The 16,913-nt window shown below is 43.2% G+C and overlaps 1 protein-coding gene across 5 annotated transcripts in view; it reads right to left on the reverse strand.

The window, feature by feature from the left end:
• The window catches only part of SASH1 (SAM and SH3 domain containing 1), a 776,849-nt gene that overhangs the window by 111,874 nt on the left and 648,062 nt on the right, over window positions 1–16,913 (reverse strand). The gene's annotated exons all lie outside the window — the stretch shown is intronic.

The following is a 16,913-nucleotide window of genomic DNA, read 5'->3' on the forward strand; positions in this document are numbered from 1 at the left end:
AAAATCAGAGTCCAGTAGCACCTTTACGACCAACACAGATTTATTCAAGGTGTGAGCTTTCAAGTGCTTGCACTCAAAAGGTCATGCCTTGAATAAATCTTTGCTGGTCTTAAAGGTGCTACTGGACTCTGATTTTATTGTGCTACTTCAGACCAACCCATTTGAAACTATGGGTTGTGGAGTCACCAATAAATGGACGTTTCCCAATTCTAGCTTTCTTTCCCCCCTTCTTTTAAGAATTGTATTGATGGCCTGAACTGCTACTTGGGAGCCAATAACAGGCTGGGTGAAGCTGACCAATGTGAAACTTAATCCTGACAAGACAGAAATTCAAGCTTGCAGTTTGGGAATACTGCTTAACCCAGCAGTCACCTCAGAAAATCTGGTGGCTGCAGTGATATAGAGCGTTTTTTTTTTTTTTGCACGTCAGCTGTATCTGTTCCATCAGATCTAGCAACAGTGATCCATGCTTTAGTTATATCTAGACTGGAATACTTTACCGCACTCTACTTGAAGGGTATTTGGAAGAAATACTTCAAGAATATTTGGAAGCTGCAGCTAGTACAGAACGATGAAGTTAAATTGCTGGTTGGGGCCAGCTATCAGGAGCATATGTAAAACTTAATCCTGAAAGGGTACAGAGGAGAGCGACGAAGATGATCTGGGGCCAAGGGACCAAGCCCTATGAAGATAGGTTGAGGGACTTGGGAATGTTCAGCCTGGAGAAAAGGAGGTTGAGAGGGGACATGATACCCCTCTTTAAGTATTTGAAAGGATACTTGGAGGAGGGCAGGATGCTGTTCCCATTGGCTGCAGAGGAAAGGACGTGCAATAATGGGTTTAAACTACAAATACAACGATATAGGCTAGATATCAGGAAAAAAATGTTCACAGTCAGAGTAGTTCAGCAGTGGAATAGGCTGCCTAAGGAGGTGGTGAACTCCCCCTCACTGGCAGTCTTCAAGCAAAGGTTGGATACACACTTTTCTTGGATGCTTTAGGATGCTTTGGGTTGAACCTGCGTTGAGCAGGGGGTTGGACTAGATGGCCTGTATGGCCCCTTCCAACTCTATATAATTCTACTAGCAGTAAAGCCGGCCCTAGGGGACATTTTTCCTCTCCCCCCGATGTAGTCAAATGCTCCCCGGGGTCTGGAGAGCGTTTTTCTGCGCTGTTCGAAGTAGGAAAATGCTCCCCAGAGCTTCGGCTCGCCTTCCCCGGGGCCTGGGGAGCGTTTTTCTTAGCCGGCCGATGTAGGAAAACGGGGGCTGGGGAGCGTTTTGGCTCCCTCCCCGACTTGGAAAAACGCTTCCCAGGCCCCGGGGAGGGTGCTGGGCGGTTCAGCGAGCCGGCCAGCGGGCTCCCCGGGGTCTGGTGCACTGTTGTCCGGGTGGGGGCCAGCGAGCCTACCTTTGCTCTCGGCGGCCAGCAGAGTAATGGCCGCCGTGGAGCGAAGGAAAGCTCTGGTGGGGGGTGGGGCGGGTTCGGAGGTGCTTTGCGCCTCCCAATTGGTTGTTGGCCGGGGAAGCAGCCAATCAGGGGCCAATCGGGAGGCGCTTCACTCCTCCCGATTGGGCCCTCCGCTTGTCAGTCCAGGGGAAGGGGCCTATCGGCACCCTTCCTCATCCGGAACAGGGCCCGCCCTTGGGGCCCTTACTGCATTATTTATTCCGCTCCGCGAGGAGCGGTTAAAGATGATTCTATATGACTCTGACAGTACAGTAATTATACGGCCTCTTAATCTGGGAATTGAGATCACACAGAGAGGCCTTCCTAACTGTCTCACCAATCAAACTAATTTGGTGGGCAAATGAGAGACGGCTTTTTTTGGTGACAGTTCCACAATTATGGAACAACCTTCCAGGTAGGCACACCTGGACCTCTCACTTTCTATCCTCAGAAGGCAGTTGAAGATGGCTTTATTTAGGACTAAAAAGCTAAAGGTAAACGTATCCCCTGTGCAAGCACCGAGTCATGTCTGATCCTTGGGGTGACACCCTCCAGCATTTTCATAGCAGACTCAATACAGGGTGACCTTGTCAGTGCCTTCCCCAGTCATTAACGTTTACCCCCCAGCAAGCTGGGTACTTATTTTACCGACCTCGGAAGGGTGGAAGGCTGAGTCAACCTTGAGCCGGCTGCTGGGGATCCTAACCTCATGGACAAACAGCTTCAGACAGCATTTCTGCCGCTTACCACTCTGCACCACAAGAGGCTCTTGCTATTTAGGCCTACATTCAATTAATTTAGTTTTTATTTATTGGTAGTTCTAATTGGAGATTTAAAATTGTTGTCTTTTATGTATTGTTAATTTAATCATCATGGTTTTATAGACATTGTAAGCTGCCTTGTTCTGAAAGCTAAAACGTAATTTTTATATACTCACTTTCTTCTTCCCTGAATGCCCAACTCATTTATCCCCTTTCTCTCTCCCCACTCTTCACAATCTACCATACTCTTTTTTTCCTTCTGTACTCTACAGCAGTGGCCCCAACCATTTTCGGGCAGGGGCCTGGTCTGCGGGGGGGGGGGGGGGGAGAGGGAGGCCCAGGCACCTGTGCATTGGTGAGGGCAAACGCACACGCAAGGAGCTGCCGTGCAAATGTGCCTGTGCGGAGCTGCCACGCCTGCGCATTTGCGCCTCCCTCTCCCCCCCGCAAAGCTCGATACACTAGAGCGACTGGCCACTTTGTTGGTGCAGCGAGTGCAGCACTGCGAGGGGGATAGAGGGAGGTGCCTCCCTCCTCTCTGCTGCCCGGTACTGAGGGTTTCGCAGCCCGGTACCGGTCTGCAGCCTGGGGGTTGGCAACCCCTGCCCTATAGTATCCTTTTTCCTTTGCCTGTCACCAAAGATCACTATCGCTGATAGGCCTTTCTTTTTCTCCATGCACGCCATACTGACTTTTATTTTGCTACCTTTCCTACTTCTCACAAGCAACAGATAAGTAAGGAAACTTTGTGTCCTTGTCCCAGACACAATGTGGGAATATAGTTGTGGTGGACTGGACTCAGGTCCCCAGGCGTCCTTCCAGTTAAGAGGTGTGTCCACAGATTCAGGAATAGGAGCAGGAAATCAGAGAGATATGAAAGACCACAGAGATTAGATCCCAAAGTGAGGAGTTTTACAGAGAACTGACAGCTCTGCTCCTGATGTCCCATCAGAATAATCCTGCCAGAACTCAGACCGCAGAATCCTCTTCCTTAGAAGCTACGTTCCATGACTTGGAGAAATCTATGCACAGTTCTGTGAAAGTACCAGTTAAGTTTACTTTATTATTTCAGAATGTTCTAAATCATTTAGTTCTCACTAAGTTTTTAAATATTTATTCTTCAAATTAAGGAAACAAGGGCTGCATACAAACACACTCCCACCCTGAAATAGCAGGCATAGCTCAGAGGATTTTTTATTCACACAAAAAATTATGAAAAGCTATTAAAAGAAAACAAGGAATATAAATAAATAAATAAATAAATAAAGCAACAATGCATAAATTTACCAGTGGGGCACAAAACTCTCTGCTATTTTAATATAATGAACAATAAATGTTACATTCAGAACAGAAACAGAAACAACTCATGTAGAAAGCTCCACAACAAAAAGATAATCAATGAGGAAAACTGACAGGTTTAATAAAACACCCTTTGCCTTAATATAAGCAGCCCTCTGTAACCAGGATGTAAAACTGGGGAATTCTTTCCTGCATCAATAGGTGAAGGGCATGTAGATTATAAAGTTGCTGATATTTGATTTCTCATTCTGCCATGGAAGTTTGCTGGGTGACTTTGGGCCCACACTTTTCCAGCCAAACCTACTTCACAGGGTGGTTGTAAGGATAAAAATGGAGGAGAGGAGAATGATGTAAGCTACACTAGGTACCCATTGGAGAGCAAGGTATGATATAAAGTAAATTAAATGCAGTATTTGCTGGCGTATAAGACTACTTTCCCCCCTTGAAAAACATGCCTCCAAGTGGGGGGGTTGTCCTATACGCTGGGTGCACTTCAGTTGGGATAGACATAGCTGCTCATAATGGCCTCCCAATGCTCGCCCGGTGCCCATAGCAGCCTCCCGATGCTCACACACCTCATTCTACATACCATCCAGTATTGCACGGTATCCAGCATGGCCGCGGCGGGTCATCAGCATGGCTGCGGCGAGCATCAGCAGTGAGACAGGGGTGCCAGGCTTTTTGGCATGACCGGCTCATTCTGCTCAGCGGGAAGCAGCGGCGCTCCGGCCCGCCCCTTGTCTACACAGAGCACGCACAAGCGCACTAGTGCCGGTCACAGGGAGATGCAGGGGCGGGCCGGAGGCGCTGTGGTTGCACTGCGGCCATACAATGGTGACAGACTCTATATTTTGAGTGGAAATGTTGGGGGGTCGTCTTATATGCCCAGTCGTCTAATACACCGGCAAATACGGTAAATAAAATCTGAGTTTTGGCAGATACGCAAATCTTGCTTGCCGGTCGCCCCAGGAACCGGGAACGGCATCCTGAGGGTCCTACAGATCCGTGGAGACTGAGTTCTCCGGATCCCCGCGGCATGTGCTCAAGGTCATGATGGCGCCCTTGTCGTAAATAACTTTCTAAGCCTGAAACGACCAGCTGACCCTACATTCTTCCCAGATCATCTTTTACCAGACTGACAGGAGCCGGAGTCTGCAACAGTCTGCAACAGTAAAGACTGTGAGTTTTCTGGTTTTTCCTTTCCCCCCCCCCACAAGCTCTTCCCCCCCTCCTCAACCAATTTACAAGTGAATCCTTTCGTTAAGTGGGAGGCTCCCAGCTAATCACACTCATTAATCAAACAAAGAGAGAGCTTAAAGAAAAAAGAGACTTTAAAGATTTGTTGGAGAGAGTTCAGTGGGGGACGCTGACTTTATACGGAGATCGACAAACTGATAATTTTGGATCGCTCGAGCTCCCGCGAGACCTCACGAGACTTTCTGTTTATAATTTGTGACTGCCTAGAACTATGGAAAAATTAACTAAGGCACAGCTTTTCCATTTGTTATGCGAAGGGAACTCAAAGATACTGAAAGCAGTCAACAAGGAGGAAAAGGAAATCCAAAAGACTAAGAAAGAGCTTTTAGACAGAATCGACGGTTTGGAAAAAACAGCTGATGAAAACACAACTCGGCCAACAATACTTCAAACGAGAATTCAATGTCTGGAAGTTAATCAACAGGAGGGGGAGAGAGCTAGGGACGTAAAAATCAAAAGCACCTTGGAAGAACTTGGGAAAACAGATTTAAGGAAGGAAAGCACCGAAAACCTGGAAGTCTATTTAGAGCAGGAAGTGATAAATAAAATAACAAAATAAATAAATAACAAAATAAATAGATTCTATTCAAAGGCGACAGCATGCAGGAAGCTATCAGGAGATATCTCTGTGCGACCAGAGGAAGAGATCCGGATGGACAAAGTATACAGAGCCTACTTAAAGGCGACTGCAAGCAAGAATCACGCAAGAGACTTCTTTGGCCACGACAGATGGGCCACCAGAAATACTCTATACAGGAATCATCAGGCGACACTATGGAAAAAAATACAATTTCATTTTCTGCGACCACCTGAAGGATGTGATGAACAGTGGAGCATTCTCCTGGTTTCCTGTGGAAAAGACAGCAGCAGTAACTTTTAGGTCAGGGCCAATATATGAAGGGAACTGATTTTATATTACCTAAGACAATAATAGAATATATTCTTATAATAGATTATACTCTCATATGTATCAACAATTACTCTGCTAAGAAAGATGGTAATAACTTCTAGATCAGGATCAATATGTGATGGGAACTGAATATGTATGCTAATATGTATGCTAAAAGAGGACGGCAAACTATACTTCATATGTATTAACAAGACAGCAGTAGTAACTCTTAGGTCAGGGCCAATATATGAAGGGGACCGACTTTATATCACTTAAGATAATAATAGAATATATTCTTATAACAGATTATACTCTCATGTGTATTAACAATCATTTCACTAAGAAAGATGGTAAAAACTTTTAGATTAGGATTAATATGTGATGGGAACTGAATATGTATGTTAAAAGAGAATGGCAAACCATATCAGCTGGTCGCTTTTTTTCTCTTTTACTTTTCTGTGAATGCTTTATATAATAATAAATAATAAAATTATTTTTAAAAAATCTGAGTTTTTAGGTTGCAAATTCAAGAAAACTTGATAATAATCTGAAATCTTTTAAAATCCAAACATTCTTTAAAAAATCAAAAAGCATTAGCATTTAGATGTAAATTACTGGACAGCTGAATCTTGCCTTACATCTGCCATTACTGCTACAGTATATATGTTATGAGATTAAATAGGAAAGGTGAGAGTGGAAAGTGTTGTCTTGTTCCATTAGAAAGGAAAAAAGGCCTGCAAGGCAATGCCACCATCCATTAAGAATTAACAGTGTTATATAACTATGAAAAAGTCATCCCAATAACACACTGCTAAAAAAAAACCAAACATGTATAATGATCTACTTTGCCAAGCCTGCTTTGGTGCCCCCTGTAAAGACACAAAGGCAAATTTTGTAAATAAAGAAATGCCTATTGAAAATTGGTGAAATAAATACAATCACATGGAGCCAAATTGCAGCATTTTTTGTACCTCCTGGGATGTTGTAGGAGGAGGAGGAAAGAAGAAACACACGGATAAATACTTTAGAAAATTTATTTAGCCTACAGATCTCCTTTTGGTTTGGGTTTATTACGTAGGAGGGGGAGGATTCAGGCCCGGAAGGCCGGCTCTTCTCTGTCCACACAGGCCTGTGGCTGAATAGGCTCCATTGGTCCCCACAGCAGACCCCACAGGGCAACAGAAAGTGCAGCTAAAGTGCGCCAAGCCCGGGCTAGTGCTGGGCAGGTGCCGACATAATGTGACCACCGGGATTAGCCTCACTGCCATATGGACGCCGGCCTGGACTTTTCCGCCCATGTAGAATCAGTTTCAGGTACCTAGTGTGACATTTCAAACACTGAACAGCACTGGTTCAGGAGTGCCAAAGAAAATAAAACAGTATATCACAGGACTAAATGTACCTAACAGAAAAAAACCTTTCAGTAACACAAATACATTATGTCACTTTTATATTTTCTGTTTTGTCTTTGATGACGAATTACTTTATTGTTTGAAATTTGTGCCCAAAGCTGATGTAGATAAAGCACAAAGATACTAGAGCAGCAAGATGAAGTTTGTTAAATGTTTTAAATCCCTTGTTTCCATATTTGGGCTCCATTAACAACTAGCAGTGAATATTTGGTGTTGACATGTATTTTCCCAGTATCCCACGACTCCATCGAGGCATCAATAGAGAAAGAGGAAACATAAATGAGTATTTATCATGTGGTCTACATGCACAGAAAATTGCTGTGCACACAAAACTTCTCTCAATCAGACAATGAGAGAGGAGTCCCTAGAGACTAATAACTGTAGAAGTAATCTACTGATGGAGAAAAACTGCATAGTGCGACCATTTCTGGTGCTGTACTTGAAAAATAAAAGGGTTGTACATTGGTTAAAATTTAACCCACTCTGGATCCAGGAAAGCAGCATGCTGTGCAGAAGGTTAGAATAGAACATTCATCCCTCACATGCAGATTTTCCAAAGACAGTCAATCATGTAATTTTGTAATTGTACCATGAGGTTTTTCTTAACATACAGATTGGTTGTTATGCATCATATATCTGATTCAAGCAGGATCAGACACGTTGCTGGAAAAGTTGGTGTTAAAGGGCCATACTTGCGGAAAAGTACATGCTGCTTGATGATATAACACAGCATCTTAGCATCATAATAAGCTTTTCAGATTGCTGAACAGCAAGCTTCCAAATAAATCTGAATATTAGAGTCAGAAGGGGTAGAAAAACATGCTTACTCAAGTCTACTTAAAGAATGTGGCAGGGTTGAAAATGTCCAAGAAGTATGCATGGCTCAGAAACAACCAGCTATAGTTCATGGCATTCACCGTTGATATTCTGAACTGCAGAGTATACCTGCCAACATGCAAAGCAAACTGCACTGAAAAACTGTTCTTTCCCTCTCATGTATTTTCCCATCAGAATTTTGTGATGGTATTTCAAAAAGAGCAGAGAACCCCCTAAAATGATTATTTGGAATAACAATAAATCAGAATGTGGAAGATTTATCACTAAGATCTCTTCATGATATACAAGAAATTATTACACAGAAATACTTGCTATTTTATTTTTTCAGTTCTCGTAGTGATGCATGCATTCTCAAAACAGCTGCACCCATTTATGAAGCATTTCGTGAATTTACGCTGGTATTGAATATAGACATTTACAGGCTAATTCTGTATTTTATTGATCAATATTCCTTGATAACTTTCACTTACTTATTTTACAGATGCCCTTCATAGTTGTGTGCGTGCCCGGGGGGGGGGGGGGGGAGAGCAGCCAAAATCTTGATCTTTAAAATGGCACACTTTAATTGTAAGAAAGGATTTTGATAGTATATATACCCAGGCTGATATATTCTGATCCATCAAAACTCAGCCACAAAAGAAAATCTAGTCACTACTGCTGCTGGAATACATTCAGGTAATTTCATGGTGGCTGCAAGACTCACAGAAGGGACAGCTCTCACAAATCCCACTGAAATGTCATTGCAGTCTGCAAAACACTGATTAGATTTTTTGTTTTTTACTGGTTTGTTTATGGGGCAGCAGAAGAGACAAACACGCAGTCCACAAATCATACAGTGATGAGCAACAAACAGCCTTGAAGCTGATTGCAAGGTCTTCTTGCATCCTGAAATTCTCAACAACCTCCTGTTTTTTCTAAGTAGCAGATATTCTTGAAACATCACATGTGCTTCTTACCAATGACAAAGGCCATAAACACCCACAGATTTATTGTTTTCAGATTCTAATTTTCAAAATCATACTGAGTTTCTTAATAACACCCTTTCCTGGTTAAAATATTCACAATTATTATTGAATCCATTAGAAGTATCTGTACTAAAGGTACAGCCTTTCCATGTGGCTGAAGATATAGCCCAATGCCTATTGCATTCCCCCAAATGATATTCATATGCAAATTACATTCAGCCATCCATGAAGTATTTCTAATCTGGGGTTCCCCTAACTTTGAGCAAATTGCCAGTTTCTGTGCAAAGCCGATAAGCAAAATAATAAAGACTTTGCTTTGCTTGCCACTCATTGATAGAACTTTTAGTTACTGAGTTAGAATGTGGGAAGTGGAAAGCAAAGCAATGAAAAGTGTCTTTTTTACAGTGCATAAATTATTTGTGTACTAAAATTTCGAGGAAACCAGCTTACTCTGATTTCCTTTGGTAAACACTAGATGAAACTACCTGAAATTACCTACTTTCTTCAGCAATGTTGGATATTCTATTACTTAATGTGATATTTACCATGAAATATTTCAGGACTCATGTAGCATCAGGTATCAAAGTACAGTCCATATGCCAGGGGACACTGAAACAAGATAGCCCAATCTCATCAGGTCCTGGAAGCTAAGCAGGGTCTGCCCTGGAGAGTACGTAGATTGGAGGCAACCAAGGAAGTCTAGGATTGCTTTGCAGAAGTAGGTAAGAGCAAACCACCTTTGAATATCTCTTGCCCTGAAAACCCTACAGCAGTGGTCCCCAACCTGTGGGCCGCGGCCCGGTGCCGGGCCGCGAAGGCCATGGCGCCGGGCCGCGAAGGCCATGGCACCGGGCCGCGAAGGCCATGGCACCGGGCCGCGAAGGCCTTGGCGCCGGGCCGCAGCTCCCTCTCCCCGCCCCCCCTGCAGTAAAAAACTTCCCAGGCCGCAAGCTTGCGGCCCGGGAAGCTTCTTACTGCGGGAGGGCGGGGAGAGGGAATCAGGGCCGGGCCGCGCATTTGCGCAGGTGCAATGCACGGCCCGATGTGCGGGCGTGGCCCGATGCCCTGCCAGTCCCCAGCCTCAGAAAGGTTGGGGACCACTGCCCTACAGCATCGCTGTAAGTCAGCTGTGGCTAGATGCAAATAAACATCAGGGTCCCCAACCTTTCTGAGCCTGCAGGCAACTTTGGAATTCCAACACAGAGTGATGAGAACAACCACAGAACGCCTGCCACAAAAGGTAGAGCCAATCAGAAAATGACTGTTACAGGACGCAGAGCCAATGACAGAATATTAGGGAGTAAGGTTATGCATAAATCTAATATTAACACTTTAGAGTTTCACCCTGTATAACAGGATGCCTTTTGAAATGAACATATTATTTAAAGATATTTTCTTGCATACACACATGAAAATCTTTGTGTTGTAGCGCCAGCAAAGCTATATTTTTAAAAATCTGCACCAAAAATCAGATCACCAACTGCCATTTAGAAGCCCTGCTGGGCAAAAACATCATTTGCTGGGCAAAAGCATCATGTCCACTTTCTAAAAACACTCAGTGGGTGCCACACTGAGGACCTCTGGCATACATGGCAATGATGCTCTATGCTGTTTAAGAAACATCAATATGACGATGCAAAGCACTTTACGAGATATCAACTCTCACTGAAGTTCTTTACTTCCTACCATAAGGAGAAGAAGAGTTGGTTCTTAAATACTGCTTTTCTCTACCCGAAGTTGTCTCAAAGTGGCTTCCAATTGCCTTCCCTTTCCTCTCCCCACAACAGACACCCTGTGAGTTGGGTGAGGCTGAGAGAGCCCTGATATCACTGCTCAGTCAGAACAGCTTTATCAGTGCTGTGGCAAGTCCAAGGTCACCCAGCTGGCTGCATAAGCCAGTCCTGAACGTTTGAAACCCTATGGTGTGGTATTCAGTAAGTAGAGACAAACAGAAATGAAAATGAAGAAGTACTTTACACAAGAGACCCTTTGGATTCTGGTTATCAACACAAACAATTTTTTTCCCCTAAAGCATCTCAGTTTGGAAGGACTCAAAGGAGCCAGTGTGGTGTAGTGGTTAAGAACAGCAGCTTCTAATCTGCCAAACTGGGTTGGGTTCCGGCTCCTTCACATACAGCCAACTGGGTGACCTTCGGCTTGTCACAGCCCTAATAGTTCTGTTCTCACAAAGCAGTAATATCAGGGCTCTCTCAGCCCCACCTAGAATCATAGAATCATAGAATAATAGTTGGAAGGTACCTCATGGGTCATCTAGTCCAACCCCCTGCACTATGCAGGACACTCACAACCCTATTGCTCATCCACTGTAACCTGCCACCCCCTTGAGCCTTCACAGAATCAGCCTGTCAGATGGCTATCCAGCCTCTATTTAAAAATTTCCAAAGATGGACAACGCACCATTTCCCGATGAAGCCTGTTCCACTGAGAAACCGCTCTGTCAGGAACTTCTTCCAGATGTTGAGACGGAAATTCTTTTGTATTAATTTCATCCCAATCATTCTGGTTCATCCCTCTGGGGCAAGAGAGAACAACTCTGCTCCATCCTCTATATGGCAGCCTTTTAAATACTTGAAGATGATTATCAAATCCCCTCTCAGTCGCCTCCTCCCCAGGCTAAACAGACCTTCATATGTCTTGGTCTCCAAACCCCTCACCATCTGTGTTGTCCTCCTCTGGACATGCTCCAGTTTGTCTACATCCCTCTTCAACTGGGGTGCCCAGAACTGAACACAGTACTCCAAGTGAGGCCGAACCAGAGCAGAGTAAAGCTGTACCATCACCTCCCGTGATCTGGACACGATACTCCGTTTGATACAGCCCAACTACCCTCACAGGGTAGTTGCTGTGGGAAGAGGAAAGGAAGGAGATTGTCAAACGCTTTGAGACTCCTGGTAGAGAAAATTAGGGCACAAATACCAGCTCTTCTTTTTCTTCTTCCTCCTATTCAGTATCCCTAGAAAGGCCCTGACCTGGGTAGGATAAGCTAGCCTGATCTTGTCAGACCTCAGAAGGTAAACATGATCAGCCCTGATCCACACAAGTGGAAATAGGTTACTGGATTTAATGAGCTTAGAGAAAACACTTTACTTAAGGCAATGAATGGTCTTTATGTATGAACGTCAAAGCCCATCAACCTATTGCTCAGTGTCAGCAACAGGGCATCAGTCTTCAACAGATTTGCTTCACAATGGAGTCATTAATCTCAAAGTCTAGAAGGATATACACGCAGCTTGTCGGGGGCTCAGCTGCACTGGCTTCATCAACACTGTCAATAAAATTAGAATAGATCAATAGGTGGCATGTTTTTAACACTAGGCCCCACTTATGGATCACAGGTTTAAGATAGTAAATGACATAATAGCCTGACTACCAAAATATGGTCTCGATTTTTTCTGAAATATTTCCTGAAGTAATTAGGAGAGCAAACATTTATGTTTTAGATATACAGAAAAACATACAAGAATATTTTGTTCTCAGTATGTCAAACCTTAAGGGATAACTGGTATAATATATTCTTTAGGACTCAAGGGTAGTCAACCAGTGGTCCTCCAGATGTCCATGGACTACAATTCCCATGAGCCCCTGCCAGCAAATGCTGCCAGCATTTGCTGACAAGGGCTCATGGGAATTGTAGTCCATGAACATATGGAGGACACAGGTTGACTACCCCTGCTTTAGGTGATATATAACTCCCAAAGTTATTAAAAATATATTATTTTGAATACAAATTATTATAGTAGAGGTTTTATGTTTATAAGTATGTAAATTAAAACTGAAATACATTTTTTTAAAAAATTAAAAGACAGATAACTAAAGTTTGCTGGCTCCTGCCTGTGCTAGGAAGAAAAATTTATTTTTAAATTTCACGACCTAGGAAGAAAGTTCGCTTCCTCTCTCAAGAATTTACCCTCTAGGTAAACACAACGTGGTACCAACGGAAGGTGCAGGATACAGGTACACAATGCGGTTAAATAAACTGGTTAAATATGGGTCAGTCATTATCTTAACACTGCCCGTGGCGCCACGGGCACAGCGGACTAAATAAAAGGGTAAGGGGTTCTGGGGCGGGATGTGTCCGGGATGAGGAAGGGTCCGGATTGGACCCTTCCTCCGGACAGACAATCAGAGGGACCAATCGGCAGGCGCAAAGCGCCTGCGGACTGGTCCCTCCGATTTCCAGCCCAGAGCAACTGCGAGATTACATTCGGCATTAATTTCCTGTCAGTAAAATGGGAATATTTGTAACCTGCTTTGCATCTTCGTGTTCGAGGGTGAAATTAAGAATTCAACAACACCTTGTATGCCAAAGTGTGACAACAATGTAGGAATTGTATGAAAGAAGAGGCATAGAATTGCCACACCTTTGCCCAACCCAATTCATTCCATTTCATGTTCTCTTTTCCTAGTTCTCATATGTTGACTCAACCAACAATCTAATGTAAAATATACTGCTATTTAGTACCTATATGAAATCAGGAAGAGCTTTAAATTAGATCACAATACAAAAAGTTCAGATAAGGAACAATCAAATTGGGCATGAAACAAAGCAAGGATGCATTGCTTCATATCTCCATATCTTACTCGGCAGCTTCTTATGCACTTTGGTAGGTGAATGGAGATATGAGGCAAAAACAGATCATAATCACTGTCATCAAATTCCTCAGAAACAGAAGTAAGATGGCATTTTCTATTCAGTCTTCTGGGACAAAAGTCTTCTATTCAGGGACAAAAGTCCCAACAGTCTCAATCCTATATAATAAGCATGCCTCTCAGAAGCACAGTAGACATAGGCTCTTTACTTACAGTTGCATGCTCACCCTATGATATGCTATAAAATAAATGCTCTATTTCTTGTTGGAATTGCCAGAACCCTATAGATCTTGGCTTGATTTCAAAATAACTATTTTTAGCTCAGGGTGTTTTGAACAAAGAAGAAAGTTATAAAGTCTAATCACTCTCTTTTGGAGGCTAGATCATAAAGCGTAAGGCTGGTGAAATGCAGAGATGCAAGGAGCAAAAAGAAAAGGAAAAGTTATGTGTGGGGGGAGGGAGGCAGAGTCAGGGCCCAGTGCACAGACGACCTCATTGGTGCGTAGATTCACCTCTGATCCTGGTGGTTTGAGTTGAGAACCACCAGTGCTAAAAAGCTGCTGGGGGGAGACTGAGGGGAGGGAATGTGCATCCTAAGCCTGTCTACCATAGCCCAGTTTAGGTTCTTTTTTCACCTGGAAGTGGAGAGGAGAACCCCCCCCCCCCCGGTCACTTTGCCATGATGACCCCAGAAGTCTAAAATCATTAGCTTACATATGACTTTTAGGAATGTCTAATGGAAAGTGCTCCCTATGGTGCTCTCTTTTTTATTCATTTTGGTTATGGTTATTACTCCTCTAAGTACTTCATTTAAAATTTAAAAACATACATATTTTAGAAAATAAACTGTCCCAGACCTCAATGGTCTTCAAGCTATCGTGTAGAAATTAAGAACTTGCATCATGCTAAAAAATGCTGTAAAAGATATAAAGGGGCTATACGTTCCATGGCATCATGACTTACATTGTAAGTGTAGTGAGCAAAGTTAGATCACTCTGAATTCTCAGTTGCAACCCAACTGTCTGTTTAAGGGGGATTTGGGGGAAACCACATACCTCTGCTTTTTAGAACCATAACCCCAAATATATCCAGATGTTCACAAATATTTCATGGTGTGTTTCAAATCTGCTTTTGAACCTGAACTTGATTATGAACCATATGCTTCCTTCATAATCCCAAAGACTGTAACTACAGATGATTCTTGTGCATTTCAAGCAAACTTCTGTTTTTTTCAAGGACTACTACACTGGAAACTCATCAAACACCTAAAAATGCCTTCATGAATAAGCAAAATATGGGAATGCCCAGATTAATATTTTATTCACCGCAGATATTTATTTTATTTCACCGCAGATATGTATGCTAAATTACCAAGAGAATTCAGAATGCAGAAAGCTGCTTTGAGACCTCTGGTAGAGAAAAGCGGCATATAAAAGCCAACTCCTCCTTCTCTTCTTCTTGGATGGTATTATATTTCTGTTTGGACCAATTCCCCCTCTACTCTGCAACCCTGTGGCACAGTAAATTGTATTTTATGAATGCCTAATATCTTTCAAAACACATAAGGGACTGCACAGAAGATCCTCTTGCATAAACTCCTTCACATTCATACATCATTCACACATCAATAAGATCCAACCATAAGTTTTTAATGCAGTTTTTATGCTTCAGATATCATCAAAGTAATTAGGCAATGGAAACATTGAGCCACACTTTTGAATTCCACATTTCCACAAAAACAGATTGTGTTGCCAAAACTCTGAAAGTAATAAGAGCCACAGACTTCCATAAACTAGCAATAAAAAGTTCATATAATGAGGAGATGGAAATATGCCCAAATTTGCCATTTCTCCCCATATCACTTCTCCTCTTTTCCTCTCCCAAGGAAAGGTTATCAAATCAGCTGCGGCTCTGACTTGCATTGGCTCACATCTCTACCTTTGATGTGAGTTAATTCAGTTCACATGGTTTATTCTAGACCACCTTCCTCAACTGTGCAATGAAAACAGCTAAATTAGGCCCATGTGTTTAAATGAAAGGGAGTTCTCCAGCCATAAACCCATGCTTCGCTAACTGGCACAGAAGTTGCCAGGAGCCGCCTTTCAAAATTCCTGAGCGTTAGTCACACGATTTTATTGCTGTCAGTCATTATCAGGAGGTCTAGCCAATATGCTGCAGTTTGTAGATAAAACAGTATCAAAGAAATCGACAGAACTGCAATTCATTCCATCCATTCCAGACTATCGTGAAATTCTACAGACTTCAGGTGGTTTCTATCAGTCATTTAGCTTTCCTTGGAAATCTTACAGTACAATTCTAAACAGTTATATTCTTCTGGTCATCGAAGCCAATAGGCTTAGAATGGTGCAACTCTTTAGGATTGAACTGTCAAATTGTTCCATAGTCATAATTCTGTTTAATACTATTTTAATATGGGGGGTGGGGATGCTGGTGGGAGGGATCAGAATAGGTAGCTCACTGACTCCAGTATAGGCATAACTTATGCTGGTGTAAAGGACATTTAGGTCAAGCTAGGGCAGAAGCTCAGTCAGAACAGCTTTATCATGCCATGGCAAGCCCAAGGTCACCCAGCTGGCTGCATGTAGAGGAGTAGGAAATCAAATCCGGGTCGCCAGATTAGAAGTTGGCGCTCCTAACTACTACACCAAGCTGGCTCTCAGCTTGTTGTGGTAGCATCACAACTCCAGGAATCTAACAGCTCCCTGCCATGCAGATTTAGAGCTAATGCACATGAATCTCAGTGGTGGGTAAAACATAAACGGGGCACCTGGTAACATTGAGCGAGAACTTGGGAAGACACTACTGGTGAACAAAGTCTATACTTTGTGGCTGGGTTTCGGGACCCACAGGTACAGCAGCTTGTTCATAGGCATCCCAAGAAGCAGCTGCAGATGAACAGGTGAGCAAGGAACTCTTTACCCAACTCTCATTTCCTTTGGCCAACAGCAGCAGTTCCCTTGGGCAACAACAGCAATCTTCCCCTGGGGTGGGGGTGGGGGGCAGGAGCGCAACTGCAGATGGACAAGAACCCCACACACCTGTTTTGTGCATTGGGAGTCATCCCAGGGAGCTGCCAGGAGAGGGGGCTGAACGAGGCACTAATGCATTAAGCTGTGTGACCTGCCCATGGACAGCGCTCTCCTAGAACAAAGCATGAGTAAGTGTCATTACTACATGTGCAGAGCTAGATCCCAGGCCCCAGAGAGCTTCATCTTCATACCACAGTTTAAAAAGTGAATAAACTACCACCACAATCATCTCCTGTTTTTTAACAGATCAAAGTGTTCAATCTCTGCCAAATCCAAATTTTGTTTGCATTTTGGCATTAGAACAGATAGCTCGGCAGGGCTCTCATAATAACATTAATGTCTTCTGACAAAAAATGGACAGATCAGAGAAGACTGAAATGTAT

Source organism: Paroedura picta, chromosome 1 (genome assembly GCF_049243985.1).
Source record: "Paroedura picta isolate Pp20150507F chromosome 1, Ppicta_v3.0, whole genome shotgun sequence".
In the NCBI taxonomy this organism is placed as follows: Eukaryota; Metazoa; Chordata; class Lepidosauria; order Squamata; family Gekkonidae; genus Paroedura; species Paroedura picta.